This window comes from Helianthus annuus, chromosome 2 (genome assembly GCF_002127325.2).
Source record: "Helianthus annuus cultivar XRQ/B chromosome 2, HanXRQr2.0-SUNRISE, whole genome shotgun sequence".
In the NCBI taxonomy this organism is placed as follows: Eukaryota; Viridiplantae; Streptophyta; class Magnoliopsida; order Asterales; family Asteraceae; genus Helianthus; species Helianthus annuus.
The window spans coordinates 162,555,747-162,569,035 of NC_035434.2; the positions used below are offsets into that span (position 1 = coordinate 162,555,747).

Here is a 13,289-nt window from a genome sequence, read left to right on the forward strand (position 1 = left end):
CCGAAGAGCTCAGTGGTATTCACAATGTGTTCCACGTCTGCAATCTGAAGAAATTTCCGGCAGATGAATCACTAGTCATACCACACACAGATGTGCACATAGATGAGAGCTTGAAATTTGTGGAAAAACCTTTGTCGATTGAGGATCGACAGGTAAAGAAACTTCGAAGGAAGCATGTGCCTATTGTCAAGGTAAAATGGGATGCCCGTAGAGGTCCCGAATATACGTGGGAGTTAGAGTCCACGATGAAAGAAAAATACCCTCAATTGTTTCAGTAAATCTCGAGGTCGAGATTTCTTTTAAGGGGGTGAGGATGTAACACCTCGAAAATTCATGTCCAATAAAATAAAGACACGTGTCATGTGAGACAAACGTGTTAGGAACCCGAATCAAATAAGGATGTATGGTAGAATTTAAAAAGGGTGTTATGTTATTAAAATACCTCTGAACGACCCGAGGGCGACATGTTACTAAAACACCTCTGAGCGACCCAAATTATAAATCCCAAGATCCTTAAATTGTTAAACATCTGATATATTAGCCGGTTGTTTCTAAATAAATAAAATTCCATTTTTATGGAAGTTGAATTCTTAAAATATTACTACAACATCTAGGAAATTAGGTTCTTGATTTAAAAGAATTAAACTTGAATTATTCAAGTCCATGGTGAGTTCTTGTTATTTCCGTCAAATTCAAACCTCCCACAAGATGCCAAAGGGGTGTAAGTACATGCAAAGCATGCAAGGTCTGAATAATTGGTCCCACAACTGAAAAGCATTGCATGAGATTCGGATTGGAAAGAAGTGCATGGTCAAAGCTTAAAGTTTACAAAGTTTTGTCTTCAGACCATCGGTAACGGACCGTATGGCATAAAGCTTACGGTCCGCTTACGGACCGTAACCAGTTAGGCATACGGTCCGCAAGGAGCATACCTGGGCGCACGAGACCAGGATCGGTTACGAACCGTATCCGTATAATCTTACGGTCCGCAAGGGGTGGATACGGACCGCAAGGCAGTTTGCTTACGGTCCGTAAGCCTGTCGCTGGCAGCAGAAAATGGACAGCTGCCTGTTCAGCCTGTTGCACCGCCTTAGTAGTGTGGTTTTCGAAATCAGGGGCATGATAGGCAGTATATAGCATCTTAGGGACACCTGGGATGATCTTGTATCAATCATAGACTACTTTGGCATGATCATGAGCAATGGGGTTCACTATATAAGAAGTTGAAGTTGTGAACATTGGACTTGCTCACTTGGAATTTTGTTAAAAACTTCTCTGGAGCTCCTGGACAACAATCAACTCTTCTTAGGCTCCATAAGCATACTTAGGACCATTGTAAGTGATCCTAATCATTCTTAATTAAGTTTAGCTTAGTTAACTAACTAAAAGTCAAATCGTCGTAATTAAGGTTTGACTTCAAGATTAAACAATAATTACTCAGTCAAATCTTGAATTAAAAATACCTATAAGTAGGTAATTATGTGGGTAATAAATCCTTAAAAGGGTATTCTCAGATTCCCACTCTAACTATGTCAATTGTCGGGTCAAAGCTTACTTTAAAAAGTCAACAAAATGCTTTATTCCGAATTAATACATGATTAGCAATGTAGGATACATGCAACCTGTTTGATCATTAATATAACTTGGTAACTAATGTAAGAACATGTCTAAACATGTTCAACTCGACAATTTTCAGTTTAGGCTCGGTTTGGAACCGAAAGTCGCATAGTTTGACTTATGCTTTGACTTTAAGTTCTGACCCGTTTAAGCCAAATTTAGGATTGCCTTAGAGGTTCTTTTGAACCTATTTTCATGTTAGTATAACCCTCTGTGATTATACAACTTGGTTCATTAGACGTCTAATTCATATGCATGTTTCTGTTAATTGCTTAAATGTTGACTATTATGCCCTCTTCACCTTAAAATATGAATTTTGAAAATATAAAAGAGTAGACACCTTAATTACTGATTTATAAACTTGTACTTAAAATTTTACATCAGTTTGAGGTCAAGATTAAGAGTTATGCTCATTAGCGTAATTAGAAGCATTCTTAGTAATTAATTGGCGTAATTAGCATATAGCCTATCTAAACCCAAATTTTAATACCAAAATTTTTACCTACTGATATAAAATAATATTTTGGGATTTTTGGAGATTTTTAATTATTTTTAGGCTGAGAATAACTTAGAGTCTTAAGTTTAATTCGGTTATTGTCGGTTTTGCCCTTTTGGGCTATAAAATGAGTTTTATAAATCCTTTTGACCTCAAACCTTTTTCTACTGATTTATTAAGTTAAATAAATTATTTTGAGCCTTCTGGAATTATAAAAATATCAGCCTCTCTTTCAAAACTCGGAAATGGCTCCAAATCGCCTTTTTAGGCATTTTTACGACATAGTATGTATCAAAACTAGTTTATATATATAAGGTTTGATACCTACTGAAATATTCAGTAAATTTTTATATTGTAATAGTAAACAAAGGTCTTAGACTGAGAATTCCAGTTTTGACCTTTTAGGCTTATGTGAAGTTACCAAAATGCCCATTCGGTGCATAGAATGGTTATAATTAATAAAATTCACATATATAATACCATACTAATATAACATATTAAATTAAGTATAATTACTGATTTATTCAGACCTGTAACTCAGGTTACTAATTTAACTCTTTTATATCCTTTAAAATGACCAAAATGCCATTATGAGGCATAGTTTGAATTTAAAATCATGTTGGGCATAATAGGAGATATCTTACTGATATCACAACATATTTAGTGCATATTAACTTAGGGAACTTGTATATGATTCATATGGTTACCCGTTACGCACTTTCGCGTTCGGATCGGCTTATGTAACTAGTTTACACATTTTAGCCGAAACGGGTCAAACCATATCCTTTTTGTCTCAAAATCTAGAATGTGATTATGTTACCCATATTAAACAAGCACGCAAGCTTGTCGGGTCAAAACCACATTCTAAACCGGTCCTCGCTTTCCATGCGATTGAACCGTATTCTTTCTTTAAAACTAACCGGTCTAAGCTTAGGCTAAATTAAAGACCCGTTAGGATTCTAATAGGTTATTATAAACTTTCGTTCCAGAATAGGAGACCCAGTAAAAGATATTTGCACTTGCTTGTTGTGATTTGTACTTGCTCAGATAAATACTTTTAACTTATTTTCCCTATACGGGCTTGGGGTACGGTATATAAAATACCGTTTGGTCGGGCATTGAATCTTTAATCAAATGTAGGTTAAATCATTGAAATGACCCGTTAAAAATTGTTTTGTTTGCTTAAAGCCTTTGGGGGGTTAATGACCATGTCCCGGATATCCTTGGCATCATTTTACGAAATGGCCACGACCTAAGCATGCGGGTGTAGGGTTACACCCGTTTGTGCATAAATGAATATTAAGGTATAACCGCCAGTTTCAGGGGAGACTGCTGCGGGATTATATCATGTGGTGTGTCTATTGATCTTTAACCCGGTGTAGACCCGGGCCACTGGACGCATAAGAAACATGTAAATCTTTTACAAGTTTATATTCAAATAATTATCCCAAGTTATAAAAACCTTTTATGCCATGTGCATTCAAATAAAATTTCAAACCTTTTCAAAATGAGTCAGTTAAATTGTATTTACCAGTGCAAACTGACGTATTTTCCCAAAAAGGTTAAGTGCAGGTACTACGCGTAATAGGCTGGCCTCTCATAGCATCAACTAGAAGTCTTGCAAGCTTAGATGTCAAAATCTGTTGAACTATAATTCCTCTTTATTTTGATCCGCCTGTAGATCTGTTTCAAGTATGTTGTGATACTTAAATATTACAATTTTATTTGGTTGAAATAAATCTATCATTTTGCTTCCGCTGTGCATTTTAAATTTGTGTTGTTTGACTATGATGATATCAACTACATCACGATACTCCCCACCGGGCCCACCGGTGACACGTGGAAAATTAGGGGTGTGACATTTGGGTTTTGATAAATCTAAAGTTACTTGTTTTCGATGCAGGGAGAAAGGCCATTTCAAGAGAGAATGCAAAAGTCAGGAAGCAAGTGGAGCAAAGAATTCGTTTGGAAAAGATGATTACTATCGGAAAGCCATATATCAACAAGTTGCTCATCAAACGCATCAACAAAAAGAACCACAAACTGCTCATGCTAGAATGATCAAAGATGCAAATAAGAAAGCTTATTATGGCATCATTGATCAAGAAGATAAAAAGCGGCAGAAGGATTCAGCTGGGATAAATACATTCCACCTGATTCAAAAATTGTAGCCCCCATTGCAAAAGTTATTCAAGAACCAGATTTGTTTACAGAATGGATGAAAGTGGTCGGTGTTAATGAGAAGAATCAAAATGAACAGTCTGTTACATCAGACGAAAGTTCAGAAAGAACAACAGTTTTTGATCAATCATCATCTGATTCTGGTTCTTCAGATGATAGTTCAGAAAAGACAATAATTTTTTATCAAACTCCAACTGATGACAGTAGTGATGATGAGGAAGAAATGCATATTAATACTGCAAAAAATTCATTTATCACCTGAAAGTTTTCAATTTTATTTTGCAGATCGTTTGAAGAAGTTGAAGGAGAAACAAGCAGCAAAAGAACAGAAAAAGAAGAAATGTGAAAATGTTACTCAAAATGAAGAGACTGTTCAAAATGAAAAAGTTAAAATCGCTGAGAAGACGGTTGAAGTTGAAAAGATGGCTAAAGAAAAAGTTGTTGAAGTGGAGAAAATAATTGAAGTTGAAAAGATTGTTGAGGATGTCAAGCCGTGTGAAAAATGCTTGGAATCTTGCAAGAAATGTGAAGAAAAGGATGAGAAATTGTGTGAATTTGACAAGATGAAAGAACAATTATTGTTCAATCTCAATTATGTGAAAGAGTCATATGATGTGCTAAATAGAACAGTAACTGGTCTTCAAAAGACAAATTCTGAGAGAGAAGATGCATTGACAATGATGAATGCAGTGATGATGTCAAAACAAAAAGCTACCAATCATTACATTGAGGAGTGTGCAAAGCTAAAGCAAGAGTTGGAGACTGAGAAAATTGAAAATGAAAGAATTAGACGTTTACTGCAAAGTTATTTTAGTTCTGATTATTTGATTGATAGAATTTATCCAACTGTTGCAGGTTTTGAAGCATTTCAAGATGATGAGAAGCCAAAGAAGAAGGATACTGGTAAGAAACAGAGTGTTAGTTATAACAAGTGTCCGCCTCCGATCTGGGAAGGGTATTCTCCCAGAAAACCAAATGAAGGGCAAATCAAAAAGGCAGTCAATATAAAGTTAAAGTCCGATATAACCAATGTAGGATCGGTTTTGACACCGTACGATTGCGTAACGAACGTTCGACGTGCAGATTCCGTGAACGTGCGTGACCGAACACACAATAACGTACTAGAACCGTGAATCTATTGAAAGATATGACGTGTACGATACAAGAATCACGTAAAGGGTACTTTCTCTCTCTAGACTTTCTCTCTCTAGACTTGAATCTCCTAAATCACCAAAATGAGCAAAAGTCTTAAATGAGAACCCTAATGGTTCTATTTATAGGCCAAAGTATAAGGAGGTTCTCCTTATTTACCATTATGCCACCTTGCCTTTTAGTAACTAGATATTACAATATAATCCTAGATTTCTATAGTTTCAGCTACGGTTTGAATTGACGGAGGCGATAGACATTAATGCACCAACAGACTCCCCCTTGGATATTGCCGCAGTCAATCTTGTAGCGTCTTGTCTTTCTCTTTTTCAAATAGAATCCCTGTGGATCTGTCTTCAGCTTCAGTTGCTCCCCTCCTTGGTAGTCTCTTTCTTCAGGCTCCCCCTTTCGTCAAGCTTCCGTGCTTTTAGGATCGACGCCTGGCTTTCCGTAGCAACAGAATCAGAAACCTACACATCTCAACCTCTCGTAAGACAAAATAATTTTGACTCTAAAAGAATTCACTCAAAATTCTCAAACATATAACACACAATATTGTGATTCAAATTAACGAATCATCTAAACATTTGAGGATTATCTTCCAACTTCTCATCATCTTAACCAAACCAATTGTTCATCTTGTTTAGCCTTTGAGATTTTGAATATCAGCTTTTCAACATCAGTTGTCGAAAATATTTTTGAATTTTTTCAATAATATGAAACATAAGTGCAAAAACAAAATTTAAACGTAGAAATAAAATATATACAAACACTATTTTTGTGAGTTTGTGTAAGAGGATCATATCAGTTTTTGTGACCAATCACTAGCACCGTTAAGCTTTAAACATATTAAGTTCTAAACGATTCACATAGATTGACGATATAGTTGTCCTCTTAAGCTCAATCTAAAAACTTTCGAAATGCTTACTGATACGTTAAGATATATTAATTTTGCACTAAAATCTTATGGACCCCACGATCTCAGCATATCCCCTCATCATGCAATACACTAACTCAAGTAATGCCTTTAAACTTTCATCAACTGTGATATGTGCGAAAACAAAGCAGAATGTTTAAACATTAACAATCAGGTCGATACTTCCGTATACGCAGAGAAAGTCCAATGTTTAAACAAAATAAGAAAATAAAACAAGTTGAAGTTGTTTAGGCTTTAACCACCAGGTCGATACTTCCGTATACGCAGAGGTGATCCAAAGCTTAAACGAAACACCAAAGAAAATAAAGCAGAACGTTTAGGCAATAACATCCAGGTCGATACTCACGTATAGGCAGAGGATGTCCAATGCTTAAACAAAATAAAGAAATAAAACAAGTTTAAATCTTTGCAAAATAAAATGCACAATCACAGCGACTTTTTCAGCAAGTTGTGAAAGTTCACAAACTGTCCGGTTTTTATGCTCTTTTAGCATTCAGCGATTACTGAGTAGGTACACAATCACGAAGGACAAAACTAAGTACTATGCTTTCAACCATGTTTCCCACTAGAACTAGGCTTTTTCATTTATGTTTGTATCGTTATCGCAAATCTACTAGTCTAGCTGAGCCTATCGTCACATCATTAGTGAGATCGTTTATCACATTTGACATTTCATATCTTTAGCATGCTGTGATAGTCCACTGATTTACTATCATTTCCTCTTATTCGCAACAAAACTCATTTTTTATTTTTCAATGTTTTTGACTTTTTCAAATTTTCTAATTTTTTAAAATTTTTCTCCCCCTTTTTGTGATTTTTGATTGCGATCGGATGATTGATCTGATGAGCTTTTATTATATTTTTGAACATTTTTCACAATTTTTACTTTTTGTTTTTGTTCTACAATCTTCTTAACAGATTTCTGTATTGAACATTCACCTGTTTCAGTCGATTGCAAAACAGTTGTCTGAAATTTTTCTCTTAAATTCAAAAACAATTTCTTTTTCTTAATTTTTTCAGTTTCATCATCAGATTTCTCATCACAATCTTCAACTATGACTTTATCATAGTTTGTGACATTGTCACTTATTGGAACAGAATTGATCGGTTTTGGACACACATATGGTGCAGAAGTCACAAAACCTTTCAACTTATTTTCTAACTCAGTAATTTTATTCCGATCACTTTCAGCTTCTTTTTCAAGCTGAATGATTTTAGCAAGATGAGAATTTATTGCAATTTGTCTTTTAAGATTATTTTTACCAAAAATATCTTTCTAATCTTCTAAAATCTTTATTTGATTTTGAAAATCTTTCTCAATTTTTACTTTTTCATTTTCTAAATTTTGTTTTTGATTTTTCAAAACATTTTCTGATTTTTTAAGATTTTCATTTTCTAATGACAAACTCTCTAAATCCCTCAAGAGTTTGGCATTTTCATATTTCAGATTTTCACAATTTGAGCACTTCCCAGACATCATTCCAGCTTCAGCTTTCTTCTCAGTCTTGATAGCTGAAATTTCTTTAACCTGCTCCTCTACCTCTTGAACATTTTCCTCAGATTTGTCTTTTACTTCATCAGTTGCTACTTCATGATTCTTCTCTCCTGAATCAGACTTCAATTTTCTAATCTTTTGAAATTCAAGTTCTTGAGCATGAATCTTCTCGACGAAATCGCTCAAATTGAAACTATAATATTCTCCGCTCTTCTTCCAAGCTAACAAATACGTTCCCCACACATCAATTGGTAAAGCATTCGCCAACTTGTTAACCCACGTCTCATCCATTTTGCTAATGTTCAAACGCTCCATCTCTAAATATAACTTGACATACCTTTCGATCAACTCTTCAGTTGATTCTCCCTTGATACCCGTAAAATTATCAAACTTGTTTAGTGCAATATAAATCTCTGAACCCATATTTCAACATTAAAAGATTCACAAAAACAGATTTTCAAACAATACAAAATTTCACACAATCTAAAATCAGTTAGGATCGTTTGAGGATTCACTCGGACAGCTGCCTGTTCAGCCTGTTGCACCGCCTTAGTAGTGTGGTTTTCGAAATCAGGGGCATGATAGGCAGTATATAGCATCTTAGGGACACCTGGGATGATCTTGTATCAATCATAGACTACTTTGGCATGATCATGAGCAATGGGGTTCACTATATAAGAAGTTGAAGTTGTGAACATTGGACTTGCTCACTTTGAATTTTGTTAAAAACTTCTCTGGAGCTCCTGGACAACAATCAACTCTTCTTAGGCTCCATAAGCATACTTAGGACCATTGTAAGTGATCCTAATCATTCTTAATTAAGTTTAGCTTAGTTAACTAACTAAAAGTCAAACCGTCGTAATTAAGGTTTGACTTCAAGATTAAACAATAATTACTCAGTCAAATCTTGAATTAAAAATACCTATAAGTAGGTAATTATGTGGGTAATAAATCCTTAAAAGGGTATTCTCAGATTCCCACTCTAACTATGTCAATTGTCGGGTCAAAGCTTACTTTAAAAAGTCAACAGAATGCTTTATTCCGAATTAATACATGATTAGCAATGTAGGATACATGCAACCTGTTTGATCATTAATATAACTTGGTAACTAATGTAAGAACATGTCTAAACATGTTCAACTCGACAATTTTCAGTTTAGGCTCGGTTTGGAACCGAAAGTCGCATAGTTTGACTTATGCTTTGACTTTAAGTTCTGACCCGTTTAAGCCAAATTTAGGATTGCCTTAGAGGTTCTTTTGAACCTATTTTCATGTTAGTATAACCCTCTGTGATTATACAACTTGGTTCATTAGACGTCTAATTCATATGCATGTTTCTGTTAATTGCTTAAATGTTGACTATTATGCCCTCTTCACCTTAAAATATGAATTTTGAAAATATAAAAGAGTAGACACCTTAATTACTGATTTATAAACTTGTACTTAAAATTTTACATCAGTTTGAGGTCTAGATTAAGAGTTATGCTCATTAGCGTAATTAGAAGCATTCTTAGTAATTAATTGGCGTAATTAGCATATAGCCTATCTAAACCCAAATTTTAATACCAAAATTTTTACCTACTGATATAAAATAATATTTTGGGATTTTTGGAGATTTTTAATTATTTTTAGGCTGAGCATAACTTAGAGTCTTAAGCTTAATTCGGTTATTGTCGGTTTTGCCCTTTTGGGCTATAAAATGAGTTTTATAAATCCTTTTGACCTCAAACCTTTTTCTACTGATTTATTAAGTTAAATAAATTATTTTGAGCTATCTGGAATTATAAAAATATCAGCCTCTCTTTCAAAACTCGGAAATGGCTCCAAATCGCCTTTTTAGGCATTTTTACGACATAGTATGTATCAAAACTAGTTTTTATATATAAGGTTTGATACCTACTGAAATATTCAGTAAATTTTTATATTGTAATAGTAAACAAAGGTCTTAGACTGAGAATTCCAGTTTTGACCTTTTAGGCTTATGTGAAGTTACCAAAATGCCCATTCGGTGCATAGAATGGTTATAATTAATAAAATTCACATATATAATACCATACTAATATAACATATTAAATTAAGTATAATTACTGATTTATTCAGACCTGTAACTCAGGTTACTAATTTAACTCTTTTATATCCTTTAAAATGACCAAAATGCCATTATGAGGCATAGTTTGAGTTTAAAATCATTTTGGGCATAATAGGAGATATCTTACTGATATCACAACATATTTAGTGCATATTAACTTAGGGAACTTGTATATGATTCATATGGTTACCCGTTACGCACTTTCGCGTTCGGATCGGCTTATGTAACTAGTTTACACATTTTAGCCGAAACGGGTCAAACCATATCCTTTTTGTCTCAAAATCCAGAATGTGATTATGTTACCCATATTAAACAAGCACGCAAGCTTGTCGGGTCAAAACCACATTCTAAACCGGTCCTCGCTTTCCATGCGATTGAACCGTATTCTTTCTTTAAAACTAACCGGTCTAAGCTTAGGCTAAATTAAAGACCCGTTAGGATTCTAATAGGTTATTATAAACTTTCGTTCCAGAATAGGAGACCCAGTAAAAGATATTTGCACTTGCTTGTTGTGATTTGTACTTGCTCAGATAAATACTTTTAACTTATTTTCCCTATACGGGCTTGGGGTACGGTATATAAAATACCGTTTGGTCGGGCATTGAATCTTTAATCAAATGTAGGTTAAATCATTGAAATGACCCGTTAAAAATTGTTTTGTTTGCTTAAAGCCTTTGGGGGGTTAATGACCATATCCCGGATATCCTTGGCATCATTTTACGAAATGGCCACGACCTAAGCATGCGGGTGTAGGCGTACACCCGTTTGTGCATAAATGAATATTAAGGTATAACCGCCAGTTTCAGGGGAGACTGCTGCGGGATTATATCATGTGGTGTGTCTATTGATCTTTAACCCGGTGTAGACCCGGGCCACTGGACGCATAAGAAACATGTAAATCTTTTACAAGTTTATATTCAAATAATTATCCCAAGTTATAAAAACCTTTTATGCCATGTGCATTCAAATAAAATTTCAAACCTTTTCAAAATGAGTCAGTTAAATTGTATTTACCAGTGCAAACTGACGTATTTTCCCAAAAAGGTTAAGTGCAGGTACTACGCGTAATAGGCTGGCCTCTCATAGCATCAACTAGAAGTCTTGCAAGCTTAGATGTCAAAATCTGTTGAACTATAATTCCTCTTTATTTTGATCCGTCTGTGGATCTGTTTCAAGTATGTTGTGATACTTAAATATTACAATTTTATTTGGTTGAAATAAATCTATCATTTTGCTTCCGCTGTGCATTTTAAATTTGTGTTGTTTGACTATGATGATATCAACTACGTCACGATACTCCCCACCGGGCCCACCGGTGACACGTGGAAAATTAGGGGTGTGACATTTGGGTTTTGATAAATCTAAAGTTACTTATTTTCGATGCAGGGAGAAAGGCCATTTCAAGAGAGAATGCAAAAATCAGGAAGCAAGTGGAGCAAAGAATTCGTTTGGAAAAGATGATTACTATCGGAAAGCCATATATCAACAAGTTGCTCATCAAACGCATCAACAAAAAGAACCACAAACTGCTCATGCTAGAATGATCAAAGATGCAAATAAGAAAGCTTATTATGGCATCATTGATCAAGAAGATAAAAAGCGGCAGAAGGATTCAGCTGGGATAAATACATTCCACCTGATTCAAAAATTGTAGCCCCCATTGCAAAAGTTATTCAAGAACCAGATTTGTTTACAGAATGGATGAAAGTGGTCGGTGTTAATGAGAAGAATCAAAATGAAGAGTCTGTTACATTAGACGAAAGTTCAGAAAGAACAACAGTTTTTGATCAATCATCATCTGATTCTGGTTCTTCAGATGATAGTTCAGAAAAGACAATAATTTTTTATCAAACTCCAACTGATGACAGTAGTGATGATGAGGAAGAAATGCATATTAATACTGCAAAAAATTCATTTATCACCTGAAAGTTTTCAATTTTATTTTGCAGATCGTTTGAAGAAGTTGAAGGAGAAACAAGCAGCAAAAGAACAGAAAAAGAAGAAATGTGAAAATGTTACTAAAAATGAAGAGACTGTTCAAAATGAAAAAGTTAAAATCGCTGAGAAGACGGTTGAAGTTGAAAAGATGGCTAAAGAAAAAGTTGTTGAAGTGGAGAAAATAATTGAAGTTGAAAAGATTGTTGAGGATGTCAAGCCGTGTGAAAAATGCTTGGAATCTTGCAAGAAATGTGAAGAAAAGGATGAGAAATTGTGTGAATTTGACAAGATGAAAGAACAATTATTGTTCAATCTCAATTATGTGAAAGAGTCATATGATGTGCTAAATAGAACAGTAACTGGTCTTCAAAAGACAAATTCTGAGAGAGAAGATGCATTGACAATGATGAATGCAGTGATGATGTCAAAACAAAAAGCTACCAATCATTACATTGAGGAGTGTGCAAAGCTAAAGCAAGAGTTGGAGACTGAGAAAATTGAAAATGAAAGAATTAGACGTTTACTGCAAAGTTATTTTAGTTCTGATTATTTGATTGATAGAATTTATCCAACTGTTGCAGGTTTTGAAGCATTTCAAGATGATGAGAAGCCAAAGAAGAAGGATACTGGTAAGAAACAGAGTGTTAGTTATAACAAGTGTCCGCCTCCGATCTGGGAAGGGTATTCTCCCAGAAAACCAAATGAAGGGCAAATCAAAAAGGCAGTCAATATAAAGTTAAAATCCGATATAACCAATGTAGGATCAGTTTTGACACCGTACGATTGCGTAACGAACGTTCGACGTGTAGAATCCGTGAACGTGCGTGACCGAACACACAATAACGTACTAGAACCGTGAATCTATTGAAAGATATGACGTGTACGATACAAGAATCACGTAAAGAGTACTTTCTCTCTCTAGACTTTCTCTCTCTAGACTTGAATCTCCTAAATCACCAAAATGAGCAAAAGTCTTAAATGAGAACCCTAATGGTTCTATTTATAGGCCAAGGTATAAGGAGGTTCTCCTTATTTACCATTATGCCACCTTGCCTTTTAGTAACTAGATATTACAATATAATCCTAGATTTCTATAGTTTCAGCTACGGTTTGAATTGACGGAGGCGATAGACATTAATGCACCAACAGACTCCCCCTTGGATATTGCCGCAGTCAATCTTGTAGCGTCTTGTCTTTCTCTTTTTCAAATAGAATCCCTGTGGATCTGTCTTCAGCTTCAGTTGCTCCCCTCCTTGGTAGTCTCTTTCTTCAGGCTCCCCCTTTCGTCAAGCTTCCGTGCTTTTAGGATCGACGCCTGGCTTTCCGTAGCAACAGAATCAGAAACCTACACATCTCAACCTCTCGTAAGACAAAATAATTTTGACTC

The 13,289-nt window shown here is 35.0% G+C and overlaps 1 pseudogene; it reads left to right on the forward strand.

The window, feature by feature from the left end:
- LOC110899431 overlaps positions 1-13,289 on the forward strand; it is a 57,532-nt pseudogene that overhangs the window by 25,642 nt on the left and 18,601 nt on the right.